The 27,636-nt window shown below is 41.0% G+C and overlaps 1 protein-coding gene across 2 annotated transcripts in view; it reads right to left on the reverse strand.

The window, feature by feature from the left end:
* Nucleotides 1-27,636, reverse strand: part of KCNA6 (potassium voltage-gated channel subfamily A member 6) — a 99,969-nt gene that overhangs the window by 16,242 nt on the left and 56,091 nt on the right. The window contains exon 2 of one of the 2 annotated variants that reach the window (XM_072766197.1): nucleotides 19,789-20,013. The exons of the other annotated variant lie outside the window; for it this stretch is intronic. The gene's annotated coding sequence lies outside the window, so the exon portion shown is untranslated. The remainder of the gene's footprint in view (nucleotides 1-19,788; nucleotides 20,014-27,636) is intronic. 2 annotated transcript variants of the gene reach the window in all.

Genomic DNA, 27,636 nt, shown 5'->3' on the forward strand with positions numbered 1-27,636 from the left:
ATTGGGAAAAATTTGAATACTGGATATTTATTGGTATAATAGAATGATCCTGATTTTTAGGTATAATAATTATTCCAAAGTAGAGTTTTTAAAAAAGAATCTCCCCTTTTTAAAGATACTTTTGAAGTGTTTGTGGATGCAGTGATATGATGTATATAGGATTTGCTCAATAAAACCCAGTGAATTGGGGGGTTGGAGGACAAGCATGTATAGAGGTATGGATGAAACCAGATTGATCTGAGTTGATAATTATTGAATCTGAGTGATGAGTATATGGGGATTCATTATACTGTCAGTCACTACTTTTGTTTGTGTCTGAAAATTTCCAAAATAAAACATTTTCCAAAATGTCAATGCCGAAAGTTCAAGCCTCAGTGTTTTCCTCATCTTCAACAAAGCTCCTAATTCTCCCCCAAGGACATTCTGGGTGGCTCTTCTCCTTGCTTTCCCCAGTACTTCCTGGGTTATTCCAGACTCATGCCAGCACAGCACCACACTGCCTCAGCCCCCGCAGTTGGCATTTGGACAAAAATCTCTTCCTGACCCCAGATGGCATCACAGCTTCCTCAGTCTGATCCCGTAAGCATATTTTTTTCAAGCACCTGATTCCTGGATATGGCAGCAATAAAACCAACCAAGATTGTTTGGCTGGCCCCCTCTGGAGCAGGTATTTCCCATTCTGACGCTGTCAGCCATCTGAGCACGCTGCTTCCAAGAGCTCCAAAATTACAGCCGAGTAAGAATTTCACAGACTGCAGTGCATGCTTTTATATCTGCAGCCAGAGTGTTCCTGAGGGATGGAGAGCCACTAGGGTAAATGGTATACTAATATTACTGATTATTAATGGGAAAACTGATGCAAATAAGCAATTTTATGGGCTGCATTTTATTGGGAAGCTGGCGTAAGTGGAGGAGAAAAAGCAAAGAACAAGCACAAGTGGAGTTTATTTACTCTGGTCCTTGTCACAATATGGACTCTAAGTTAAATATATATCAGACTGCAGTTTAATTGAAGTAGAAAGATAAAGAGCTGAGTTATCCCAGTCTTGGTGACTTCCTGAGAAACCAACAAACTAAAGACAGAAGCAAGGTAAGTCAGACCAGGTCTATGTGGAGAGCTAAATCAGAGATTTCAGTGGGTGGCTTCCAGGCAGCACTTCACCAATAGGCTTTTGGGAGTCTGTGGGTGTTTCCTGTGGCATCATAAATTTATGGGGTGTGTTGGGGACATAACTCTTCTCATTGGCTGTGGTTTACTTTCCAAGTACCAACATGAAATCCCAGTTTTCCTCATTCTATAATGATGTTTTCAAGAGGCAAGACTTGGAGAAGAGGCTTTTTCATTATTTTTTCTGAGACAAGGATCCACCCTTGCTTCCAACATCATGTGTCATTTCATATTTTAAAGTACTTCAAATCTCCTCTCTCATTTGAGCTTCAGATTCCATAAAGTAAGGAGGTACTATCTTTTCTTTTAATTAATTAATTAATTAATTAATTAATTTTTCGTATTTTTTGTATTGGAGTTTGATTTGCCAACATATAGTATAACACCCAGTGCTCATCCCATCAAGTGCTCCCTCAGTGCCTGTCATCCAGTCTCCCCATCCCCCTACCCACCTCCCCTTCCACTACCCATCGTTCATTTCCCAGAGTTGAGTCTCTCGTGTTCTGTCTCCCTCTCTGATATTTCCCTCTCATTTTCTCTCCTTTCCCCTTTAATTCTTTTCACTATTTTTTATATTCCCTGAGTGAATTAAACCATATAATGTTTGTCCTTCCCCGATTGACTTATTTCACTAGCATAATACTCTACAGTTCTATCCACGTCAAAGGAAATGGTGCTATCATCCCTATCTGACAACCAGGATGCTAGGCTAAGTGACATGGAAACAACATGATTCATGCAAGATCACACAGTCTCAGTGGTGCAGCTAGAATAAGAACTCAAATTTCTTGCCCTCTATGCCATGCTTTTCCTCTCACACCAAAATTAACAGTGTTATGCTTAAAGCCATCAGAATCATCAAAGAAATGATGAGGACAGTGGCCTAGAAGTAAACAAAGTACATTTCTATTAGGCTTGCTCACTGGAACTCTTATCTGACAAAATTCAAGGCAACATTTACCACTACTAACCTACTACAGAATGAATATGTGAACAGTGATAGTAATAAACCTAGATTACTGTGCCCCCTGTTGCAGTGCTGAGTGGAGCACATGCCTCCCTTTCTGCAAATAAAAGTGACAACTCTTCAATGCAGCAAAGATGTAATGACAGCCAGGTATATTTCTACTACTGAGCTGGCAATCACTGTGCTTTCTCATACAGTTAGATGCAATTTCCCTGCTCCAAACTTTCCTTCCTCCCTTCCCTCTCCCAGTTAACATACATTAACTACCTACTTTGTGCCAGCCCTGGGCCAGGACACAAGGATACAATAATGAACTCTACTTTCCATCTGGGTACTACAATATGCTCATTTGTCACTGTTTCCTGACTGAAATGCCCACTTCCTTACTTTGTGTTAATCCATTCCTTTCATCCTATTACAACATTGCTCAAAAGCAGCCTTTTCTATGAAGCTCTTTCCTGCTTACTTCTCCTACCAATTCAGGCCACTCCATTCCCAGCAGACCTCTATCATTTTTGATTACAGGTGGCACAATTTTCATTTTGATGCTGAGTAAAAGAACTCAGCTAACGAGTTTTTTCAGGTTGTCTTCTTAATTCCATCATTGTCCATCTGTGTAGTGTTAGGCAAGTCTCTTAAACCTTCTGAGTCTCAGTTTCACCCCATAGTAAAGTGGAGATGATTAAAACAACTGCCTGATTTATATGCAAACTTGTGGATATTGATGCCAATGGAAAATAGAGAGGAAGTACCCACTCATTGGTTTAATATTTATAGTGTTTCCATGTAAACCACTAATCTAGGCACTAGATAGAATATAAAACTATGCTGTCACAGGCTTACAGTAAGGTGCCTGGGTGGCTCAGTCAGCTAAGTGTCTACCGTCAGCTTAGGTCATGATCTTGGGATCCTGGGATCAAGCCCTGAGTTGGGCTCCCCACTCAGTGGGGAGTGTGCTTCTCCTTTTCCCTCTACACCCCACTCATGTCTGTCTGTCTGTCTGTCTCAAATAAATAAATAATTTCTTTAAATAAAGGCTTACCATATAGTTTGGGAGAAAACACCAACACAGGCCATGAGGGATGCTATGGAAGCTTAGAGGAGGGAGGAATAAACACTGATTGGGAAGCTCAGGGATGGTTTCATGAAATAGGTGACCCCTGGGCTGGACAGTGACATATGAGTATGACTTAGATATGTAGGGCCCTGGGGAGAGGTGGAAAGACAACGTTGGCAACAGGAACATCACAAGCAAATGGTTCGGCTGGTGGAGAAATTATCATGCAAGACCCTGAGTAGCATGTGGTTTAGTATGGCTGAAGTGCAAGAGTGCATAAAGAAGAGGAGCCAAGATACGTCTAAATGTGTGGATTTGCAACAGATGGTTAAATGCTGGGTTTCAGAGTTTAGGCTTTTTTGAGAAGCCATGTGAACAATTGAAGCTATTTGAGTACAGATGTGCTCAAATACAAGGAAGTACTTGTGGGAGATTCTTCTGGCAGCAAAGCAAAAGATGGCCTAGAAAGGATGCTAAATAGGTGCAAGTTATAAAGTGTAGTAGTAATAGTCATTTATTCCAATTAAGCTATAATAATATCTTGTTAGTGGGTCTCCTTTCCCTCTAATATCTCACAGACTCAAAGTGCTCACCATGACATGTGATGGGAAGCTGTTGATCCTATCTGGCAGATGGCTGAGTTCCAGTTCCAGTGTTTATCCACTGAAACCCAGTTGCTGTGCAAGGTGTCTGCGAAGGACTGGGGGGAAGAAACCAAGCACCTCTAAGCTGAGGGTTGGTGGGCACATTTCTTCCTTCCACTTTGTGCTCAGATTTGACACTTGTAGCTTCACACGCACTTACAAATAGAGATGGTAGAGACAGCTGCTGGAAAGAACATCTGGCAGTGCTTTGAGCAGGTGTTCCAATCATTGGCATACGGAGCCTGGAACCCTGATTGACATCTGAGCATGGGAATGCTGAGCTTTCCTATTCTTTGATAACAAGGCCTGCTGACTCATTGTAAGATGGAAATGATAAAAATTGCCCAGTTTTCATATAAATTCACACGAGATCATGAATGTTAGAGCATTCCACTGGCAGGAAATTAATGGCTTAGCTATAAGCCTCACAGAATAGGAGCAGACATAGAACAACAGTTTCTTGTTTGCATCTTTGTTGTACTTGGGAAAAGGCACAGAATCTATGAACATTAGAACCACTCATCAGTGGGTGGTTACATAAACAGTCTACTTTGTGTACTGAACCATAAAACTGTAGAAAATTTCTCATCCCTTTTGTTATAATCCAGTAGGAAGACTCCAAACTATCTTCAGTGCATCATAATATTCTGGGTTTTGTCATCTACTGATCACATTTTTGACTGGAGTGGGGAGGATAGGGAGTACAGGTAACTAAGAAGTAGAGAGAGTAATGACTAGTGAAGGGCACATAATTATATAATTGGTTATAAAATAACAAAAATAGCTATAATTTATTGAGTCCCTACTATGTGTCAAATACTCTGTTGATGTTTAACAAATGTGACTTTATTGAATGTTTATAACATTTAATATGTATTTCTATTGTCATCTTTTTTAAAGATTTTATTTATTTATTCATGAGAGAGAGAGGCAGAGACATAAGCAGAGAGAGAAGCAAGCTCCCTATGGGGAGCCCGATGTGGGACTCGATCCCAGGATCCTGGGATCATGACCTGAGCCAAAGACAAATGCTCAACCACTGAGCCACCCAGGTGCCCCTCGATTCCCATCTTAAAAACAGGCAAACTAAGACTCAGGAAGCTTGACAATCATTCTATGTAATATTATATTAGAAAGCATATGTTAAAGGGAGAAATTATACCATAAATGTCACATAACAGGATCAGTAACATTTATGTGGTATTTATTCACAAAATTCCTTCATATGCAATAAACTATTTCCCCAGAAGGAAAAAGAGAAAGAATCAGGGAATGAGATCAGAAGAAAACTATGACACATTGAAAAATATCCATGTGCCAGGCACGTGTGCTATGTAGTTTGATGCTTATGTATTATCTCTGCTTCACAAAGGAGTAAACTCAAGTTCAAAAAGTTGAGTAATGAGACACCTGGCTGACTCAGTTTGCAAAGCACATGACTCTTGATCTTGAGTTCATGAGTTCCAGCCCCATGTTGGGCAGGGAGCCTACTTAAAAAAAAAAAAAAATTAAAAAAAAGAGTTAAGTAACCTGTGCAATGTTTATAATTCATAAGTGATAGAGTTGAGATTGAAATTGATCAAAGGTGAGATAGAATGTGCCAGAGATGGGAGAGAGATACCCTCTACATCCCAGTGAATTCCTGAGTATTATGATTTTAAAAATCAATCAAGTGTCCACTCAGAACCTGCTGCTAAGTTCTCTATCAAAAGAATTGCTGAGTCCAACATCCATACCTCCAGTTTTCTAGCAGGAAATATTCATGTACACCCTTGACTGTATGGTGAAATTAGTGATGGACAAAACGTTCTCCCAAGTGGCAGTTATGAGCCCTTGAAAATGGTTCAATGTGGGACATGGATACAGGCAGGAAAGGAGAAAAAGGGACAAGAGCCTGAGATTTTGTTACTTGTGAAGGTAAACTCTATAAGGATGTTTTTAAAAGGGTGTTTTTGTGTAAATACATATAGTAAATGCATATAGTAAAAGATCAAAGAACTGTTTGCTTACCACCCTATTCACAAGAGTTGTCTCTGGGAAGAGTGGTGCGATAGGAAGTGGTGAAGGAGAAATTTTCACTTTTTTACTTTATGTACTTGGATAGCCTGGGATTCCCTAAAAACAGAGTCTGAGGTAGTTTACATGCTAATGTTTAATGATAGGGTGCAAGCCCAGGAAAGCGCAAGGGAGGGAATGGGGAAGAGAGGAGGGTATAGAGGGGTATAATACACAAGGTGGTATAATACCAAGCAGGCCAGACACACACACACACACACACACACACACACACACACACACACACTCACACTTTATTTCACAGTAAAGCAGAATATCTCCAGAGAAATGATTTGAAACCACTGTGTCTATTGGGGAAAGGAAGGATAAATGACATGTGTACAGGCTCCATTCACTCTATCTCTCACTGGTCAAAGCTTATCCTATGAGGCATTAACTCCCCAAACCTTCAGATTATGTTATCTAGCTTTTCCAAGCAAGTTCTAGAGAAGTAGAACCTCTGTGAGTTCAGTTGGGTAGCTAGAGTGGTGATGACTGTCATTTTGGTAAGTGCAATAGAGGCTTTGAAGAAGAAGGGATGAAGACAACCAGTGGTGTCAGAAGATGAAGTGACTGCATCAGGATTTAATGGCTCCAGGAGTGCTGGGAGCCATCACTCTGGTCTTTCTGGCTGGCAAGCAGGGCCAGTAGCCAGAGTCTAGGGATACAAGGAGTTCATTAGAGGCTGGAGGTACATAAACAGGACTGGTACAGAGCTTGTGAATTTTTACTTTCTTATTAGAGAATATATTCAAGCATGTATAATTTTTTAAAATTTAAGATGTTGAAGCAGCACTTAAGATATTAATGAAATAGACTTTTTAATATTTTAACTTGAAAATGTTTTTCAAAATAATAGCAAATCTTGAAGAAATGATAATGAAATATTCTCACATGCAGATGGAGAAGAAGTAAGCTTCTTTGGAAGTAATTAATTCAATATGCACCAGAAATCTTTGCAATGTTGGCACGCTATCCAAAGACAGTGCAAAGACATTCATTGCAGCATTCTTTATAATAATTATAAATTACAAACAACCAAAATATCTAACAATCAGGGAATTATTAGATAAACAATTTGTAGTCCCTATGTATATTCTAAACAGCCATTGAAAGTTATGTTTATGGAGAATATTTAATGACTTTATTAAATTCTCAATACATAATTTAAGTGAGTAAATCAAGATATAAAACAGGGTACATATTCACTATCAACACATTCCCTATACACATACATACTCACTTTAACTATACTATGCCATATATTCCCTGAGTATAGCTTATTCTTTCTTACCTTTCACTTCTGCAAGTGTACATGCAATCTGCATTCCCAGCAGCTGCGTGAAATTACCTCTCCCTCTATTTTCACCTGGCTAACAATTCTCCTCCTCCAAGAAAACTTTCTGACCAGTATTCACAATACGGGCTCAGTGTCCCTTCAGTATGTTCTTCAAGGTTCTTGTTCACTCTTTTATGTCAAAAGTTCTTACACTGAGAATTATATTTGCTGTGGGCTTTTCATAGATGGCTTTTAAGATGTTGAGGAATGTTCCCTCTATCCCTACACTCTGAAGAGTTTTGATCAGGAACGGATGCTGTATTTTGTCAAATGATCATAAGTCAATCGGAGAAGGACAAACATTATATGGTCTCATTCATTTTGGGAATATAAAAAATAGTGAAAGGGAATAAAGGGGAAAGAGGAAAAATGAGTGAGAAATATCAGAAAGGGAGACAGAACATGAGAGACTCCTAACTCTGGGAAACGAACTAGGGGTGGTGGAAGGGGAGGTGGGTGGGGGGTGGGGGTGACTGGGTGACGGGCACTGAGGGGGGCACTTGATGGGATGAGCACTGGGTGTTATTCTATATCTTGGCAAATTGAATACCAATAAAAAATAAATTTATAAAAAAAAGAAATCGGGATCCCCGGGTGGCTCAGCGGTTTAGCGCCTGCATTCAGCCCAGGGCGTGGTCCTGGAGACCCGGGATCGAGTCCAACGTCAGGCTCCCTGCATGGGGCCTGCTTCTCCCTCTGCCTGTGTCTCTGCCTCTCTCTCTCTCTCTCTCTCTCTCTGTGCATCTTTCATGAATAAATAAATAAAATCTTTAAAAAAAATCTTGGAAGAAAGAAGAGAATGGAGTGAAACATTTAAGAATATGTATAGATATATCTAAATTTTGAAAAAGAATGCCTATGAAGGAGAAATAAAGATTTTTCTCATGAAACAAAAAAAAAGTTCTTACACTGAGTTATAATTATCTGTTTACTTCTCTGTCTCACTCACCTACCCCTGCACATGTGTACACATATGCACACACACACACACACACACACACACAATTATGCTGTCTTTGAAAGCAAAGACCATTCCTTATGATCATATTTTTAATTCTTCATCCTGTACTTAGTCCATAAAATGTGGTACTTCTATAAAATGAATGAACACATTTCCCCAGACACTTGGAAAAGAGAGGAAGAGAAAGTTCTTTGGATTTTCTCTGGGTAGTTTCGTCAGTGGAACCGGGAAGAAGGAGCTGTGGCCAGCTGCTCTGTGAACAAGAGGCAAGGGGTGCCTGGTGGCTTTGCATCCTCAGAGTTATGAAGATGAGTATTTGCTCAAGAAAAGTCTTGTCATAATCCCAGCCCTTGTCTTTCCATAGAACTTTCCTTAAGGAATTTGAAGGATAACTACAAATTAGGAAGAAATACTCATATCTTTGAAACATAAAGCTTTCACCTTGAGATGGAAACCATGGATTTTTACACTTGTTATACACACATTTTTTTTCTTTCAGGAGAGGAAATAAAATATAGCATTGTTCCTCTAATTACTTGTGAAATAGCATGAGATGATGCACAAGGGAAAAGATATTTTGCAAATCATTGATCCACATTAAGAATTCTTTTGCCAGTTGCTAAAGCATCTTGTACATTGCAAGAGAGCAGAGCAGCATCCTCTCTCCCATAGAAATCATCAAGGAATTTGTTTTGAGGATAGCTTTTACTTTTCCAGGTTTTCCTGAAGTATTCTTCATCAGATCTTTCACCAAACTAAATATATGGGCTCATATATGTTCTGGTGAAAACTTGTTCTATTGAAGCTTCATTTGTCAAAATACAGAGTCTGGTCCCTGTTGGAATAAAGGAATTTCTGTCTTCTTTAGTCAAATGTTTTCTTCCTTCACTTCTCATCTTTCCCTCATTGCTGCCAATTATATGAGGAAAGATGAGATGTGTTTCTTCTCCCAAACCCCACATCATCCCCAGTGGCTGTTGTGCTTTAGCAAAGCAGCTGGAGAGTTGCTGAAGTTTAAAAATGAGCAGTGAAGGAGACCAAATGGCACATTTTTTGGAAGGCAGAGCAATGACTGTTGCTCACATCTTTTCACCACAGGCAGAACCATGCATGGTGCAAGCTTGCTGCACAGCGTTTGGTCTGCAGACTATCAGCATGTGCATCTCCTGGGAGTTTGGGAATGCAGAATCTCAGCCTCACCTTAGACTTTCCAAAGAGAATCTGCATTTTAGAAACATTCTCGAGGGGTCATATACCTGCCAGATTGAGAAGCACCAGCCCAGTTAATGCATTCTAGCATCAGACAGCTGGAGTTGGGATCCTGGACCCCACCACTTTCTTGTGTGTGGCCTTGAGCAAGTTCTTGAGTTTTCTCATCTTCAGAGTGGGAATGATAATTGCATTCCCCTCACAATATTGTTGAGGAAGCAAGTAAGAAAATGTATATAAGGTACTTAGCATGGTGCCTGGGACAACATAGTCTCTATAAGTGAAATAATTCTTCTTCTTTCTTCTTCTTCTTCTTCTTCTTCTTCTTCTTCTTCTTCTTCTTCTTCTCCTCCTCCTCCTTATTATTATTATTATTATTATTATTATTATTATTATTATTATTTCAGAGTCTTAGCTACAGGAACATTATTCTCCAAATTACACTTATCCTGGTATCAAACATGATTTATTTGGTCAGGAGTAGGACTGGAAACAAGGTACACTACCAATGTGTTCTTCTCTATTTTAGGGGGGAAATTTTTTGGTAAAAACAAGCCTAGGATAGATTGTTTGAGGAAAAGGAAGCATGATGAAAACCATGCACAGAGAATGCTACCTCTGTCTATTCGTATTCACTTGTGTATGCCTACAAAATTTACTGTGAACACTTTCCATAAAATGACCATTATTACATGTGGTGGGAAAGTTCCAATTCCAGCTCCACCACTTATTTACTGTTTGATTTTTAGCACTTAACCTGCCTAAGCTCTTCCCGTACTTGTAAAATACCTACTTCCTAGGATGTTGTGGGGAAATCCATCTGTGTTAAGATGCAGGTTTTATCATTATTTCGGTATGGCAAGCCAACATATCAAGAGGTGATTGCCATTGGAAAGATCTTTTGTTACTCAGAGTTCCCTAAAGATAAGTGCACACCACACTCCCAGGGCCACACAAGGAAGCACTGGAGAGGTCAGCCAGGATGGAGAGCTCTAGATTGGCTGGTTTACATTTGAAAGATACACTTGTGAGTGAGTTGGTTATTATCTCTAGAAACCAGCTACTCTTGGGAGGGGTAGCTCCTCCAGAGTCTGCATATCCCCATATGTCAAAGCATCAGAATACAAAAATAAATAAATAAATAAATAAATAAATAAATAAATAAATAAATAAAAGATATGGCTAATACATTGTGAGTCCACTCATGAATGTCCCTAACATAGGCACTCAGAGAATATTTACTCAATTCCCTAGGAATTACCCTTATCCCAGAATAGAAAAGGCTTAAAGTTCAAATACATAATCAAGGACCAAGAATAAATGCATGCACACATATAAAAAGCTCTCAGCACTAAGATAGTTCTCTTGTCCATAAGACAGGTAGTGTCTTGACAATACCATTAGAAAAATGTCTTCTGGGCACAACATAAAGCACTTTAAATCAGTAATGTCTGGATGTTCATTTGCCATTCAAAATACATTTACCGGGGGATCCCTGGGTGGCTCAGCGGTTGAGCCTGCCTTTGGCCCAGGGCGCGATCCTGGAGACCCGGGATCGAGTCCCGCGTCGGGTTCTCTGCATGGAGCCTGCTTATCCCTCTGCCTGTGTCTCTGCCTCTCTCTCTCTCTATGTCTATCATAAATAAAAACAAATCTTTAAAAAATACATTTACCGAACACTTATCATGTGCTAGACCAGGTCCTTGGCTTCAGGGATACAAAGATGACCAGGATATGTGTAGTATCCTAATGAAGCTCAGGGTCCTCTGAATTTGTATTCTAATGCTCCAATGGTACATACTGGTGCTGACAAGTTTGTGGAAATGCTCAGATAAAAAATCTTGTGTTTTAACATAAAGTACAAAAGCATTCATATTGTCTGTCTGTTGAAAATCAGACTGTTTTGAATGAAGAATGTACCTGAGTTGCAGAGACTCAGAATATAAAAAACTTTGGAGTACAAAAGAAAAAAATAAAAACAAAAAGAAATAGTGGAATCTAGAGCTAGGTGAAAGATTAAAGTTCATTGGGTCCTACATTTGTATTTTATTCCTCTACTGTTACTCAGGAGAGCACAGAGTCCTTAAGCTAGGACTCAGCTAGTCAGAGGCAGGGCTGAGATGCCAGCATGTCTCCAAGCTGGAGCCCAGCTCCCTGCTCACAGTAATGCATGGTTTTCCCTCCCCACCTTTCCCTCCTCCTGTATAAGTATTGAGAGGCATCCAGAAAGACCATCAGTGGAGGCAGGAAGGTGGGGAAGGAGTGTCATACTGAGCATGTGGGAAGTTCTACAGATGCACAGAGCAGATTTGCCTTCAGCACAGCTTCAGCACAGCTCAGACTTACCTCTGAGGCCAGACTCCAGGGAGCTAATGATGGGAAAGTATGCATGTCCTACTGATCCTTCCCCTTCCTCTCTAACCTTTCTTCTTGTCCATGTGTCAGTCCTACTTGCCATCCATGGCAACCAACCATCCATCCTGTCAATAAGTCTCCTGTCCCATTTTGAATCTCTCCTCTGGATCAAATCATTCCAATTCAGCAACCCACTTTGTTTGTAGTTTCCATCAGTACCCACATTAAGTGTGGTTTATCCCTCTGCACATTTCAGAGTGCTGTACACAGATCCAGACACACACCATCCTCCAGATATGATCTATTTAGAATTGGCACTCTTCTCCATTTCCACCATCAAATTATTTCAAAACAGTCAAAGCTTCAAAGTGATTCTACATGATGCCAGCCATGAGTGTTATTGAAAGACTGAGTCTTCATGCAGTTTCCACTCCATTCAATCCCACTTTGGAACCAGTAGGACTGCAATGTGAAGGAAATAAGTTAGACAGAAAGGTGCATGCCTCGGAGAAGAAGGTATATTTCAGAACTGGAATGAGTGTTCCATTAGTACTGTTCCTTTCGATGTGGCTTTTACAAAGAAAACAGGTCTAGCTCAGTCCACAGCGCTGTGCATAGTCCTGTCAAAGGGCATGCTGCTGGATCAAAAAAACTTTGGACATTCCCTCCTCTCTTAAGGTTGTAGCAAACAATCATCAGTTAGAGTATAATATTCCAACAAAGCAGAAAAAGAAGACAATCACCTTGTAAGAAAAAAGAAAAAATCATTCTCCCAAATGAACAAACCTCATCAAGAATCCAGAGCATAGAGTGTGCTGCCTCGTCAGATCACCCAGACTGCAACACTGTGCATTTTCTTTATATTGGTTTTCTCTTCTAAGAGGTTCGCTGCACCACCACAAGGCACCAGCTCATTTATCTTCTTGTGATTGTATTTTATTGTGGGAAGGATGTTTCAAGGGAGATATACAAGAAAGGGAATCCAAAAGACATCCTTCCGAATCATTCTTTCCTCTCCACCTACCAGTCTAGGTACTGTGTATTGTCCTTTTCGGTCCAAAACTGGTAACATGAAAATGGAACTGTACACAAAATTCTTTTCTTCGCTTTTTACCTGAATTTTCCCTTACTGAGTTCTGTGCTCTTTGTCCTCAGTGGCCTCAGTCCAAAATTGGTCCCCTTAGACTGTGTTTTACAGCACCTACCCAAGTCTTAAACAGATTCACCATATGCACTAGATATAGAATACAGGTTGTAGCAGCTTTATCTCTTAAACATGAGCACCAGTGCAGTAGCAGTTTGTTGGGAATGTGGAGGGTAGTATTAGGAAGCAATACGGCTCCAATTCAGGGAAGTTCATCCTGCTCAGACCATATGGCAAAAACTGCCAGGAATACCAAGTGATGTTTTCAATAAGGCCCTGCCCCCTTCCAGGAAACATCCAAGAAATGAGCTGCCTAAGGCATGTCAGTGGTAGGTACCCACCAGGGAAGACTTGTCAGCCAGCCTATCCTCAACACCCACATGCCACCATGCCTTAAGTCTTGTCCCTAGGAGTTCTGATCTTTTTAAAAGCTTATAATAAAATGGTAAAATGTGCAAAAAGGTAAATAAATAATATAAGAGACTGAAATTAAACAGATACTAACATTTTGCCACATTGATTTTGGACTCCTCTTGAAAGAACATTATTGAGTTCTGCTAAATTTTCCCCTTCATGTCTCTGTGTCCCCAGAGGTACTACTAACATGAAAAGTGGCTTTGTTGCAAAGTGTGTTTTATGTTTTTGCTATATTTATGATGTCATATGGTACATGTCAATTTGAAACTTGCTTTTTTTCAATTCAACATGTTTTGTTTACTGAGATTCATCAATGTTGATACAGGCTAATCTTTTTCATATTTTTTCAATTGCTCTATACTATTCCATATCAGGAAAAATATTCATCATTTATTGTTGGTGGTATATAAATGCTGGTGACTTATGCATACTGATCTTATCCCATAATCTCAATGAACTCATTATCTTTAATAGTTATTCTGTAGGTTATCTTTATATTCTATTTGACAATAATTTCATCTGTGATAATGACAGAATTTTTCTTCCTGTCCTTTTCTTATTCTTTTTATTTCTATTCCTTACAAGTACCATTTTGAAGACAAGTGTTAATACAGGCATCCTATCTTGGCTATGACTTTTAAGGTAATGCTTCTTAGATTGGAGCACTAAATAAGATTTTGCTGTGGGTTTTTGGCGAGCATTCTCTACCAGGTTAAAGAAATTCCATTCAAATATTATGTTGCTAAGCTTTTTAAACTCAAGAATGAGTATTAAACTTTTGAAATACTATTTCTGTGTCTCTGAGATGATAGAAGGTTATTCTTCATTTTTCCTGATGTGGTCAGTTATATTAACAAATTTTTTAAATTAGCCAATAGGACCCAACAGTGGATTAAGAAGATTATTCACCATGACCAAGTGGGATTTATCCTCAGGATGCAAGGCTGGTTCAACACTCGTAAAGCAATCAATGTGATAGATCATATCAACAAGAGAAAAAACAAGAACCATATGATTCTCTCAATAGATGCAGAGAAAGCATTTGACAAAAAACAGCATCCATTCCTGATCAAAACTCTCCAGAGTGTAGGGATAGAGGGAACATTCCTCAGCATCTTACAAGCCATCTATGAAAAGCCCACAGCAAATATCATTCTCAATGGGCAAACACTGGGAACCTTTCCCCTAAGATCGGGAACACAATAGGGATGCCCACTCTCACCACTGCTATTCAGCATAGTATTAGAAGTCCTAGCCTCAGCAATCAGACAACAAAAAAATAAAAAATAAACAGAATTCAAATTGGCAAAGAAGAAGTCACTCTCCCTCTTTGCAGATGACATGATACTGTACATAAAAAACCCTAAAGACTCCACCCCAAAATTGCTAGAACTCATACAGCAATTCGGCAGTGTGGCAGATATAAAATCAATCCCCAGAAATCAGTGGCATTTCTATACACTAACAATGAGACTGAAGAAAGAGAAATTAAGGAGTCAATCCCATTTACAATTGCACCCAAAACCATGAGATACCTAGGAATAAACCTAACCAAAGAGGTAAAGAATCTATACCCTAAAAACTACAGAACACTTCTGAAAGAAATTGAGAAAGACACAAAGAGATGGAAAAATATTCCATGCTCATGGATTGGCAGAATTAATATTGTGAAAATGCCAATGTTACCCAGGGCAATTTGCACGTTTAATGCAATCCCTATCAAAATACCACGGACTTTCTTCAGAGAGTTAGAACAAATTATTTTAAGATTTGTGTGGAATCAGAAAAGACCCCAAATAGCCAGGGGAATTTTAAAAAAGAAAACCAGATCTGGGGGCATCACAATGCCAGATTTCAGGTTGTACTACAAAGCTGTGGTCATCAAGACAGTGTGGTACTGGCACAAAAACAGACACATAGATCAATGGAACAGAATAGAGAACCCAGAAGTGGACCCTGAAATGTATGGTCATCTAATATTTGATAAAGGAGGAAAGACTATCCATTGGAAGAAAGACAGTCTCTTCAATAAATGGTGCTGGGAAAATAGGGCATCCACATGCAGAAGAATGAAACTGGACCACTCTCTTTCACCATACACAAAGATAAACTCAAAATGGATGAGAGATCTAAATGTGAGACAAGATTCCATCAAAATCCTAGAGGAGAACACAGGCAACACCCTTTTTGAAATTGGCCACAGTAACTTCTTGCAAGATACATCCACAAAGGCAAAAGAAACAAAAGCAAAAATGAACTATTGGGACTTCATCAAGATAAGAAGCGTTTGCACAGCAAAGGATACAGTCAACAAAACTAAAAGCCAACCTACAGAATGGGAGAAGATATTTGCAAATGACGTACCAGATAAAGGGCTAGTTTCCAAAATCTATAAAGAACTTATTAAACTCAACACCAAAGAAACAAACAATCCAATCATGAAATGGGCAAAAGACATGAAGAGAAATCTCACAGAGGAAGACATGGACATGGCCAACATGCACATGAGAAAATGCTCTGCATCACTTGCCATCAGGGAAATACAAATCAAAACTACAATGAGATACCACCTCACACCAGTGAGAATGGGGAAAATTAACAAGGCAGGAAACCACAAATGTTGGAGAGGATGCGGAGAAAAGGGAACCCTCTTGCACTGTTGGTGGGAATGTGAACTGGTGCAGCCACTCTGGAAAACTGTGTGGAGGTTCCTCAAAGAGTTAAAAATAGACCTGCCCTACGACCCAGCAATTGCACTGTTGGGGATTTACCCCAAAGATACAGATGCAATGAAACGCCAGGACACCTGCACCCCGATGTTCATAGCAGCAAAGTCCACAATAACCAAACTGTGGAAGGAGCCTCGGTGTCCATCGAAAGATGAATGGATAAAGAAGATGTGGTTTATGTATACAATGGAATATTACTCAGCCATTAGAAACGACAAATACCCACCATTTGCTTCAACTTGGATGGAACTGGAGGGTATTATGCTGAGTGAAGTAAGTCAATCAGAGAAGGACAAACAGTGTATGTTCTCATTCATTTGGGGAATATAAATAATAGTGAAAGGGAATATAAAGGAAGGGAAAAGAAATGTTGGGAAATATCAGGAAGGGAGACAGAACATAAAGACTCCTAACTCTGGGAAACGAACTAGGGGTGGTAGGAGGGGAGAAGGGCAGGGGGTGGGGGGGAATGGGTGACGGGCACTGAGGGGGACACTTGACGGGATGAGCACTGGGTGTTTTTCTGTATGTTGGTAAATTGAACACCAATAAAAATTAATTTATTTAAAAAAAAGAATTAATATTGTGAAAATGTCAATGTTACCCAGGGCAATTTACACGTTTAGTGCAAATCCCTATCAAAATATCATGGACTTTCTTCAGAGAGTTGGAACAAATTGTCTTAAGATTTGTGTGGAATCACAATAGCCAAACTGTGGAAGGAGCCTCGGTGTCCATCGAAAGATGAATGGATAAAGAAGATGTGGTCTACATATACAATGGAATATTACTCAGCCATTAGGAATGAAGATGAATACCCACCATTTGTTTGGACATGGATGGAACTGGAGGGTATTATGCTGAGTGAAGTAAGTCAATCGGAGAAGGACAAACATTATATGATCTCATTCATTTGGGGAATATAAAAATTAATGAAAACGAATAAAGGGAAAGGAGAGAAAATGAGTGAAAATATCAGTGAGGGTGACAAAAAATGAGAGACACCTAACTCTGGGAAACGAACAAGGGGTTGTAGATAGGGAGGTGGGCAGGGGGTTGGGGTGACTGGGTGATGGGCACTGAGGGGGGCACTTAACAGGATGAGCACTGGGTGTTATGCTATATGTTGGCAAATTGAACTCCAATAAAAAAAACAATTTTTTAAATTATTCTTAATTTCTGAGATTAAGTTGACAAATTTGACTAAAATCACAATGTGTTTTTTAATGCATTGATGAATTTCGTTTGTGAATACATTATTTAGGCTTCTTCTGTCTTGTGAGATTCACCCAAAATTTGCCTGTCTTCCAACTTACCTGAATTTCATATCAGACTCACACAGGTTTTCCTCTTTATTCCCTAATGCAGTTTATGTGAAATAAGGATTGTTTCTTCCTCGAGGATTCGGTGGAGCTCAATGTAAAACCATCCTTTTACATTGGTCTGTATTATAGGTAGCTTTCAAAGTACTAATGCAATTTCCTTAACGGCTTGAGACCTATTCTTCTTACATATCTTTCTATCCATTCAGCTTTTATAAGCTATATTTTTTCCAGGTGTTCAAATATATCGGTACAAAGTTCATTATAGTTAGATCATAATTTTAAAATCTATGCTCTAAATGTGATTCCTTGTCCATTTTAATTTTTATTATTTTGTTTCTGTGTTCTCTTATTTGATCAATATTGCCTAAGGATTGTTAGTTTTGTTACTTTTTTCAGAGTCAAGGCAGCCCTGGCGGCCCAGCAGTTTAGCGCCGCCTTCAGCCCAGGTAATGATCCTGGAGACCTGGGATCAAGTCCCACATCAGGCTCCCTGCATGGAGCCTGTTTCTCCCCCTGCCTGTGTCTCTGCCTCTCTCTCTCTCCCCCCGCCCTCATTAATAAATAAATAAAATCTTTTAAAAGGTTAAAAAGAGTCAGCTTTTTTTAGTTGCTTCTATTATTTTTTCAGATTTCATTCATTTTACTGCTCTCTGTTATTTTCTTTTTTCTATTTCCATGAGATTATCCTGTTGCTCTTTCATAACTTGAGTTAAACTCTTACTTGATAGAGTTTAGCATTCTTTATGTCTGCTATACATTACTAGTAGTGCACAAGGAGATTGTGGGGATACATGGGCTTTTTAAAAATATTTACTACTTTTGTACTTTATTAAATGTGTCTTTTATTTTTTTTTAAATGTGTCTTTTAAAATGTAATAACTACCACCTTGAATTTGACAGTAGTTTGGTTTGGGTATGGATGTTATTTCTTACTATAAGGAAGCAGTAAGTTAAAAGACAAAGTCAGGGGCACCAGGGTGGCTCAGTCAGTTAAGCATCTGACTCTTGATTTCAGCTCAGGTCTTGACATCAGGATTGTGAGATCAAGCTTCACATCGGACTCCAAGCTGGGTAAGGAACCTGCTTAAGATTCTTTCTCTCCCTTTTCTCTACCCTTTCCCCTCCACCCTCTACTCATGCTCTCTCTGTTCTCTCTCTCTCTTACTAAAAAGAAGAAAAAGTCTGTCCATTTAAATAAAAAATGAAAATAGTAGTAAAGCTGCCATTATTTCATGTTTGAAAAGATTGTGAATTTTAGTTATGTACATTGAGCAAAGGTTGCCAATCATGTTGCTCAAACTTTCTGTATGTCATTCTTTTTTTTACCTGCTTGATCTATTAGTTTTTAGAAAGGCATGTTAAGATCTCCCACTATAAATGTATTTGCCAGTCCTTCCTTATAATTCTGTCAATGGTTGCATTATATAGTTTGAATTTGAATTGTTAGGTATAATTCAGCTCATAGTTATTATATATTCCTCATGAATTATTCCTTTAGTAATTAAAGAATGACTCTTTATCTCCAAAAATACCTTTCTCTGAGGTCTTTTTGGCTGCCATTAATATGGCCACCTTGGCTTACTCTTAGCTGTTATTTGCTTAGTATGTATTTTTCCATCCCTTTATTTGCAACCTTGGTCTGTCATTAAGTTTTAGTATTCTTTCCATCACATTAGGCTGTTCTTTTCCTGGTCATTCTCCTTCACCAAGGTCTTTCATAGTTTTGAGTTCTGGAATGCTAGTCTATCCACATGATTCATATATCCAGATAACCAGATGGAAACAAGAAGTCTTTAAGAGAAGTTTAGATGCTCATAAAAGCAAGTTAGAGCCTCCTAGTTTGCATCTGGAGAGTGGACAGCATGAATTCTGTAGACTCCTGCCAGCCTAGGGAGTACAAGTACTACCAGTGTGTGGCCTGGTTCTAAAGCTGGGGTGCATACAGTTCTTCTGCCTCCAGATATTTATAGCTCCATGTGGGTGGGGATGCAGCTCCTCAGAACAGAAAGAGAAGGTCTAAGCCCCAGGGGAACAATGTGAACTACTGTGTGACTGATCAAGTGCCTTCTTCCAGTGGATGCTTCAAAGGCTGTTACCCAGGCCTTAATTCCTCATGATCAAGATTAAGGCAAAAGATCTCAGGAAACAAGGGGCCTGCCCTGCCCCCAAGCTCTGCTGAAGCTGGAGATTTACACTTAAAACCTATTAGTTATTTCTGCCTCCACACACTGCGCTTCATTAAGTGTGCTAGAAGAATTAATTTGCTTTGTTTTTTCCAAAACATCCAGGCAACACTAAGGGTCCCGAGCCTCCAAGGAAACTCTTTCTGTCTCGGATCCACAAAAGGAAAAAAAAAAAAAAACCACCTACTTTACAGTATGGGAAGTGTGTGTCTAGAGGAATGAGGATGAGGAGTACCTGCCCTTCAGCGGGAAGAGAAAATAGTGGCTCAGTTCTCTGTTAGGAGCTCTGCCGATTAGGGACCAGGGATGCTGAGCAGGCACCAGACTCCAGTGTGGAACTCAAGAGGAAGTGGCCCTGGAAAGCATTCCTAGGCAGGTGGTGTCCGTGGATGGGGTTGTGGACACCATAGTTCTGGTTTTGCATCTGTAATTTCTTCTATTTGAGCCTCAGTTTCATCATCTGTAAAACAAGAGTACGCCAGATCAGATTTTCCAAACTACATTCGCTATCACTTTGACATTTTTTGACACATTTGTGTGCCAACTTTATTACTGACATTTTGCTTTACACTGACTTTGTTTTGCTTACTACCCACCTTGTATTAATCAATACTATTTGTGGGCTAATGGGTTTGATATGACGGTTATTATATTTCTTTCTAAGACACGTTTAATTAAATACACAAGTAGTAAATACACATTTTTTGAAGTCCATGTAGCCCCCGAAATCTCCTTGCATACCATCAATTATAAAATATATCAATATATATCCTGCTTGGAAGTTGCTGAATGATCTCTACATTCCCCTGCCATTCTAAGGAGTCTATGTTTCCATGAAATCAGCTTATATCCACATCTCTAACACCCCACAGATCAGGCAAGAGAACCAGAGGAATATTGATTGCTAGGCCCCAGGATCTAGACTATCTTTTGCTTCTGTAGTTTCTCTTTTGTGTCTGTTCCCTAGGAACTTTGTAAGAAGGCCTTCACTGCTGAAATCACAGCCTGAGATCCAAGCTCACATCTGCAATTCCAAATCAAGTTTAGGGACAGCTCATCCAAACCAGACAGGATGCCATAACTGAGACAGGTGCCTGGTGCCTGATTGGAAGAATTCAGTGTGATTAACATGTAGGTGTGGAGTCAACCTGAATCACTACCAGATTACAGACTATTGCTTGTCCTTTCCCCCCAGCAAATGGCACTAATCCCAGGCTCTATTTGATGTTGATGTCCCACTAATTAAGAATTCACATCTTATGCTTCCTTCCTGCAGCACAGAGGCCATTTCTCACCTTCAGAAAGGTGCTCTGTGGGCCTTTTGCTGACTGATTACCTTCAGAGCTGGGAACATATGTGGCTTCGAGGGCATAGATACATTATTCCATGCACAACGATTTTTGGTGACAACAATGAATCATATAGAGAGAACATTCAGAAAGCAATAGTGATATATTGAAATTAATAGTGGTGTAGATTCTTTTTGGTTGTTAGTTTGATTTGGGGCCCTCCTGTAGAATTTTGCTTGGGCCACTCATTAGGTGCAGGGCATCTGAGACCTTATATCTGGCAGAGAAGAAAGTAGAGTGGCCTAGAATCAGGATGCTTGGATCAGAACTACAGTTTGGTTTTCTTATGACTTGGAAATGTCACTAACCTTCATGGTCCAGTTTGCACATCTGCAAACTGGAACTTATAATTCATGCTTTATTAACTTCCTAGGCATGTTGATTTTTTAATTTTGTTGATTGCTTATTGAATAACACTCAACACAGGCCTACAATTCTGAGGCCTGACATAAGGGAGATCAGGATCTTATAGAACCTGGAAGCCACAGGGTAATAAACTGAACAAAGACAATGATGAGGGTATTAGTAACTAAGCCCAACTTTTGTACCATCATTAGACATCAGTCAGGCCATGTGCACAGGCTGGCTGGCAAGGATGTATCAATCAGCATCAGGACTGAGCCTCCTCTAAGCCAGGTGACCATATGACTTACTGGGATTTTTGAGAACAAAAGCAAGCACTGTTAATAATTATGCATGGACAGTAGGTGTAAACCAAAGCTGTTCTGGGCAAAATAAGATGGGTAGTCACTCTGACCATAAATTGAAGAAGTAGCTGGAGGCATTTTCCCTTCACATCTATAAATTCTGTAGAGTTTGGTAGAAGTTTTAAAAATCCAAGTACACAAGCCAGAATGTCCTGGATAAATTGCAGTATTGGGAACCAGAGTCTATTGAGATCTACTGCTTTAAACTCAGTTTTATTTTATTTCTTTTTTTTTAACTCCCCAGTTTTAGATCTGACACCTTGCAAAATACCAACCAACTCAAATGTCCTAGGAAGCCAACGAAACTCATATATCCTTGCAGTTCAGATCCTGAAAGTATCCAGTTTTGGTGCCTGCATCACTAAGACAAGCAAAATAGAAGGGAACCATGTTGGAGCCACCCTATAAAGGTTCAGTTCCTAAGCAGTCCCAGATTTACAACCATTTCTGGCAGCCAAGGATGGAGCTGCCACGAGCAACAGGTGGTTCTGCAATACAGGGCTGAGAGCCCAGCTTCAGGGCCTGAGAACCCCCCAGTGCATTGCCACCTTTTAGAGCACGTTCTGAGCTACTCATAAGGTGCTTATTTCAGCCAGTATCTGTAAGAAAAATCATAGAGACCACTCATTGCAACCAACTCCCCTCACACACAGGATCCCCTCCCAGAAATCTCAGGAAACGTGTGCCAGAGACACTGCTGTGAGTTCACCAAATCCAAATCTAGTTTCCTTTCTCCCCCTGGGCACTTCTTTTCTCAGTCTCATTTGCAGGCAGATGGGGCCATGTGTCTCATTCTGGGCAATGGAATATTGACAAGAGTGATTTATGCCGCTTCTAGTACTGGCCTCTAAAAATCTCCTGGGTAATCCTACTCCCTCTTTCCCTCCATCCCTTGCCTTGCAGCCATAAGCAGTGGAAAACCATGAGATCTAGGGAATGGCAGGGCTTGGGACCCTGGATGACATGGAGCAGAGCCTCCCACATGCCCTCTTCTTTCACCAACTCACTGGAACTGTGACATGAGTGAGATATGTACTTTATTATGTTAAACCATTGAGGGGTTTTGGTTTTTTAATTTTTTTGAGAGAGAGAGAAAGAGAGAGCAGGAGTGGGGGATGGGGCAAAGGGGGAGGAAGAGAGAGAGAATCTTAAGCAGGCTCCACACCCAGCAAGGAGCCTGATGTGGGGCTTGATCGCACAACCCTGAGATCATGACCTGTGTGGAACTCAAGAGTCAGATGCTTAACCAACTGAGCCACCCAGGTGTCCAAGCCACTGAGGTTTTTTGGTGGTTGTTTGGTACAGGTATATCCTGACCAATGCAAGGAATTTTTCAAACTAGCCTCTACCAAAGTAATAAGGAAGGCATCCCTATGTCCAATGAACACAATGTGGGGTTTGCTCACAGTTCTGAATTTTCCAGATGATTGTGTCCCTTCATGGGCAAGAATGGGTCAAGGGAATTGTTGAACTATTTTTATACCTACAACCCCTCAAAGGATTCAGGGACTCAAATCTTCCCAGTCTCCTCAGCTGTATTGAATGGGATGGACTGGTGCCTCCCAAACTGTAGGATATAGGCTGGGAGCTACTTATCCCCTGATCCAGCCCCAGTTCCACCCCAACTTTTCCTGTCATCCATACCAAAAAGATTTCACCAGATGGCCTGCTTAAAACATGCCCCTTTTCTCAACCTTAGGAAGTTCTCCCATTTATATGATCCCAGTCCCTCTTTCAATAGAAAAAGCCTTTTCACTCTTTTATTCCCTCAGGGAGAACAGTTCTCAACTTCTCTGCTCCAAACATTTGCAGTCACCCCTTTCCCCAGCTCCTGCAGCCTCATCTCTGTGCTGTCCTGAATCTGCTGGCAGTTCCAAGCTCCTGCCTTGCCCTGGCCCACCATCCACACTGCGTACCTGGCCAAGAAGCAGCCAAAGCACTCTGGAGCACACATGAAGGAAGCCAGAGAGGCAGCCTCTGAGCTTTCAGTTACATCTATTTCCTTGGACATTGCCTTGCTCGTCCAGATGGTGAGCTGGGTAAACAAGAAGTCCCTGTTCTCCATCAACATGTCAGCAAGCGCGCCTTATTCTCAGGCATCTGCCAAGCTGGGGATATGGTCTCCATTTAGAGTTTGTCTCCCTTGGCGTGCCAGAAATGTGCCCTTGTATAAACACTCAGGGCACTTCCTCCAGGGAGGACACATGAACAGGGCAGTGAACACCTTGCTCCCAGTGGCATGAGGAAAACAGAAATATCACTCTCCTTCTTCCAGCCCTCTGCCCAGCCACTCCAGCCATCAGCTGCCATACTTCCCCACAAAAGCAGGAAGACACTCCACTGAGTCTATTTCTATCATATCCCAACTGCCTGCCAATTTTTCTGAATCTGTATTCAGCTGCTACCCTCTTATCCCTCTCCCAGCTGTGCCATTTACCAGCTGTGTGAACATGGGCAAGTGACTTAACCTCTCTGAGCATTTGTTTTCTCAAACAAATAATGAAATAGTACCACTTATCACACAAAGTCTCTCCTTGCTGCCAGGTCTTAAGGAAAATATGTGCTCATACAGACAGATCTTAATATATTCCAGGGTCTTTCTACAAGTATTAATTTCTTTCCTCTTCCCTGGTGTACCTTAGGGAAATCTCCTACCCGGCGTTATTTCTTGTCCCAACAAGAAGTGAGTAAGAACCTGAGGCTGGATCAGTCTCACGCTTCAAAGTCAGGTTTCTGTGAGCCATGTTCTCTGCTCACTGGTGCTGAGTACCTCCCTCCTATCTACTGGCTCTGAGAGCCTCCCAGTTGGGTCTCAAAACCCTAGTGGTGGATTACTTGTTGACTTTCATCTCATATGCCAGGACTCATGATTTTCTGCCTGCCCCCGCCTCTAACCTCCGTCTTATCAGTACCTAACTGGCAATGCTTCTCATCTGTTTTCCATAATCTCCATGCCTTATCCCTCAGTTTCTATCAGACAAACAAATGATCAGATGAATGACAAGGCCATAGAGGCACTCAGGAAACTGGAAAATGATCTATAGATTTGAGAACTTAAGTCCATAGATTGTAGATCATCCATTACTGTAGGGGATTTGTACTCACTGTTAAAAATACTCTGTGACATTATTTTTCCAGTTCCAGTAACAGGTTGTGACACATATCCTGGAAGATAGGAAGACTTTGCCACCACCAAAAGTAAAATCTCTTCTGAAAGGGATCCAGGCAGAGATCAAATTTTGTCTTCCTAAACAGAGCCCACATAGACACCTGGCCTAGGAGCTAAGATGCCAGTTTCTATCCCTCACTGCATTTCTGAGTCTCCAAGTTGGCCTGGACAAGTTACTTTGCCTCTCTTGTCAGCACTGGCGTGGAGCTCCCTCAGAGTCTGCATGAATACTGGCCAGGGGAGGGCACTAAGAATGCATGAGAGGTATGTTGGAGACAGCTCTTGTTAGCTTACTAGAACCAATTGTTGCATTTTCAGGAACTCTGCAACTCAGTTAATAATATACTGGTAGGTAGCTTGAAGTTGGCTATTTATACAAAGGGAACTTGCAAATGCTCCAAATAAGGTTGTTTTCCCTTCAAAGGGTCAGTTGTTAAACACCTATCAACACCCACTGGATGCATGGCATGTTCCTTCACTTCTCAGAGCTGAGGGAAGCCAAAATGGTACAGAACTTACAAGTCTCAGCTTCCTTCTCTACAAAATGGAGGAAAGGCCCTTGCTTCCTATCTGCTAGGCACACACAGGCTCAAAGTGGGTGCAAGCAAGGGCCTTCCTAGTGGTATGGTTTGTAGGAATATGGATAAGATGGTCCTACACAGACCCTAATCACTGCAAGTGGCTTCTAAAATACAAATTTGATCTTGCCATTTCTCTATTCAAAAATCTTTGAACTTCCTATTGATAGTCAAAACCCTTATTATCTCACCCAATGTACCTCTCTAGTTTCTTCTCCTCTTTTCCAGCCTACAGCCCCAACCCCCAGTCACAAACTCTGGCTGCCTTCCCCATGTTATTGTCCACCCACTATGCCCCTTTATTGAGTAAGAACACCTTCACTTTTGGAGAGAGAGTGGAGCCTATCACATGAGTTAAGGATCTGGAATGCACAAAGGGCAACCAGGGACTAAACAGACATGATAGACGTCATCACTTCAGGGATGGGGCTCTGGAGGCAGCCTTCCTTGCAAAGGAAGCTCAGTTCTATCATTCACCTGCTGTGTGCCCTCAAGCAAGTTCCTTAACCTCTCTGAGCCTTAGCTTCCTTATCTGTAAAAGGACAAGAGCAGTACCTATCTCATAGGGTTGCTATGAGGATTAAATGAGCTGTTGCATATCAAGGGCTTAGCACAGTGCTAGGTACAGAGTTCCTTTTCAAGAAACATTAGCTAGTATCATCATTAGCATCCTCATCACCCTCATCATCACCATCATCAGATCATCTTCATCACTATTATTAACCCCACAGACAGCATCTTGGACTATAAGGAAGTATCTGCCCATGCATTCCTCAATGTTTTTCTGCTCTTAGTTGGACTCTTTGGACCAGGAGAATCTCAGGAAACAAGCTGGTGCCCTCCACCCTGTCCCTGCCATGCTGACAAGGATAGACATTGAAAACTCTTAGGACTGAGTTAGTAGTCCTGACTTTCCCAGTTCCTTATAAAACCCAACACTATGGTCAGATAAACAACCTCGAAGACAAATAAGAAAACCATATTTAAAACATATAGAGACAGGGGCAGTTTCTTACAAAGGAAATTTGGCCTCGGGCTCTCCACTCTGCATAGCTCCTATTAGCCCAGCCAGAGTACTTTGATGACAGCACCTCCTCCTGGAAGCAGTGGGACTTTCAACTAAAAGCTGGGTGCTAGGGTAGTTTTGCTCCAGAACTTGCCAGGGCAGCAGAAGTGCCTTGGAGACCTGGTGGTTTGTCACTGGAGACTTAAAGGGGCGTGGATGACCCAGTAAGAATAAATGTCTTGTAACTGTTAGAAAATGCTATATAGGGGCACCTGAGTGGCTGAGTGTCTGCCTTTAGCTCAGGTCGTGATCCTGAAGTCCTGGGAGGTCCCGCACAGGGAGCCTGCTCTGCTTCTCTCTCTGTGTCCCTCATGAATAAATAAATAAAATCTTTTTTAAAAAGATGCTATCTGTGTTCTAATGCAATCGTACGATAGCCTTTAATGACCCTTGTGGCCTGGCACATAGTGTTCAAACTCCCTCGCTTGCTGATCGCCTCCCCCATCTGACTCATCTCAAAACATCAGCTAGAGAACAGAAACTTGTTCATCATTTATTCAGACCCATGTGCACATATCTGAAGGGCTATTGAGGAGAATCTAACAGAGCAGGCAATTGTCCTGAGAAACCCATGTGTGCTGGGAATGAAGGGACCCCCAGAGACTGGACACTTTCCATCTAGATGGACACTTTCCATCAGCAGGGAAGGGAGGGAAGAGGACGGTCCTTTGGTGTTCCTTAGCTGGCCCAGGCCTGGGATCTGCACCTGGATCCTGGCTGCTAGAGGATGGGGGAGTGAGGAACGAAAATGGGGCTGAGAAGCAAGAAAAGAATGGAAGCTGGTTCACTAAAATCCCTGAGGCAGAGCAGAACAGAGTAGCCTGGGATAGTTAAGTCTGCTTTCCTATGTGGGTCACTTTGGGAACTTTTTAAGGCAAGGGATAGAAGTTGCAACAGAAGCTGGAGAAGAATAAAGTAATAGTCAGGAGGGGGCCCCATGGTCATGGGCACCTGTAGCAGGAAAGGAAACCACTGGGAACCAAGTATCTGCTGCCAGGACGAATTCTAGAGCACATGAGACACTTTGGGAATGCTTAGCACCACGTGGGAGGAATCTTGGTGCACCTGAGTTTCCTACTAGAACCCATAGAGGCAGGGCCCAGGAAACACAAGCTTTTCATTCCAACAAAGACGTGGTGTGTATTGAGATTGGTCCCCAGCCCTGGGAAAATAGGACTGTGCTTATTCCTATACCCCCACAACAACTTACTAAC

The sequence above is a fragment of the Vulpes vulpes genome, chromosome 8 (assembly GCF_048418805.1).
Source record: "Vulpes vulpes isolate BD-2025 chromosome 8, VulVul3, whole genome shotgun sequence".
Lineage (NCBI taxonomy): Eukaryota > Metazoa > Chordata > Mammalia > Carnivora > Canidae > Vulpes > Vulpes vulpes.